Source organism: Microcaecilia unicolor, chromosome 1 (assembly GCF_901765095.1).
Source record: "Microcaecilia unicolor chromosome 1, aMicUni1.1, whole genome shotgun sequence".
NCBI lineage: Eukaryota > Metazoa > Chordata > Amphibia > Gymnophiona > Siphonopidae > Microcaecilia > Microcaecilia unicolor.
In genome coordinates this window covers 640,635,652-640,637,880 of record NC_044031.1, presented here as the reverse complement: position 1 = coordinate 640,637,880, position 2,229 = coordinate 640,635,652, and the positions used below count along the sequence as shown (strand labels likewise).

The 2,229-nt window shown below is 37.1% G+C and overlaps 1 pseudogene; it reads left to right on the top strand.

Moving 5' to 3' along the window:
* The first annotated feature begins 466 nt into the window (after positions 1-466).
* LOC115461115 lies at positions 467-1,126 on the top strand (annotated as a pseudogene).
* Positions 1,127-2,229: the final 1,103 nt, after the last annotated feature.

Genomic DNA, 2,229 nt, shown 5'->3' with positions numbered 1-2,229 from the left:
CTTACCTGAACTATTGAGGACTGACATGCTTGAGAATCTGATTAAATGGACATTTATTCCTGAACAATAAGTTAGCCCATAAGTTATACCACCTTCTTGCTGATTTGCTACAGGGTAACTCAACTGCCCCTCTGGAAGATTACACCTATTATGGTTATCTAAAAATCATATCTATTGCCCACTTTGGTACTTAATTGTGTTTTTTATGTCTTTTTTTATTCCCACAGTGGATATCCAGGGATTTTTATTGTGAAATGAAACTAAGCAATCAAACCTCAGTCTTTGAATTCATATTGATAGGATTTGCTGACCTTCACAATCTACAGACATTTATCTTCAATAGCTTTTTTGTCTATATCTTCTTACTCTACTGGGAAACATCAGCATCATCACAATAATTAAGATTTCTCCTCAACTTCACACACCCATGTATTTTTTATCAGCAATACTTATCATTCTTAGATGTATGTTATTCCTCCACCATTACTCCAAAAACATTGATAAACTTAGTACTAGACATAAAAGGCATCTCTGTTCTCGGGTGTGCTGCACAAATGTACTGTTTGGCAACTTGGCAATTGCAGAATGCTTCCTTCTTGCAGTGATGGCATACGATCGTTATGTGGCTATATGTAACCCACTACTTTATCTTGTGGTTATGAACAGAAAGATTTGCATTCTACTAGTTACCAGTTTATACACAGTAAGCATGATAATTTCAGCTATACAAACAGGCAATGCCTATTCTGTATCATTTCTGTGGTCCCAATGAGATTAATAATTTCTATTGTGATCCCGTTGCAGTTTTAAAGCTATCCTGCTCCGATACCTTCCTGAAGGAGCTATTGCTTGCTTCTATTTCTATGGTAGGTCTCTCATCAAGCATTATCGCAGTACTTCTCTCATATATTTACATTATCTCCACTATCCTGAGAATTCGCTCATCAGAGGGAAGACGCAAAGCCTTTTCCACATGTGCCTCCCATTTCATCACAGTGACTTTACTTTTTGGGACTCTTGTATTTATGTATGTTTTCCCTAGTTCTCATTACTCACTAAACAAAAATAGAACTGTTTCTGTGGTTTATACAATGATATCCCTATGGTGAACCCTATGATCTTATAGTCTACAGGAACAATGATGTCAACAAGCAGTGACAAAAGTATGAAGAAAAAAAAATATACTTCCTAAGCCGTGCATTTATTGATTTATTTAGATTCTGCGCACATCTGTTCCAGTAGTAAAGGCGGCAAGGTTGAGGTACATTCAGGTTACACTGGATATTTTCTCTGGTCCCGGAAGGCTCATAAGTCTAAGCTTGTAACCTGAAGGCAATGGAGGATTAGGTGACATTTGCCCAAGAGCGACAACGGAGCAGCAGCAGGATTTGAACTGGCCACCTCTGGATTGCAAGACAGTGCTGTAACCACTAGGACACTCCTCCACTTGTATGCCATGAATTATATAAAACAAGGACAAGTAATATTCAAAATGGTAGAATATTTATATGCCCAACACCAAACCCTTGTTTAGGGTTACGTTCAACAAGAACGATTTTAGGTTGAATCATTCTAATTAAATTATTCCAGATAAGATTGACCTTATTAACTGTTTTTTCCCTACCTGTGGAAACAAACTTCCAAGATTGTAGGTTTCCTGGTAGGTAAAACCTAACTATGCTCCGTTTTTACAAAGCCGCGCTAGCGGCAGTCAGTGCGGTAATGCCAACACAGCCCATTCTCTTTGAATGGGCTGTTTCGGCATTGCTGTCGCAGCATCTCCTAGGGTGGCTTTGTAAAAGGGGGCCTATATTATCACTTCACAAAATTTGCCTTTTATTTACTGAAGAGCATTTTTCTCTTTTGATTCAAGCACTTTTTTTTTTAATCCCAAACCAATTGGACTATTGTAACAGTTTGTACTCTACTGTTTCACTCAAACTTTATTCTGAGTTGCAAACTATTTCAGAATACTGCATCTAAATATTAATAATTTTTCTCTATATAGACAGCCAAATATAGCATAGGCATGACCACACCTGTACACCAAGCGTGTAACCTCGTTACACACAATCAATATATTCACAAGTAAACTAACTGCTTTGATTTATCTAGACATTTTTGCATTTAATTCAAACTTTATCTTTTTAAATGGATCTTTAGATGTCTCAGCAATATACTGCATTTCACCAACACTTAAGCAGTACTGCCTATTCTTCATTGATCCAT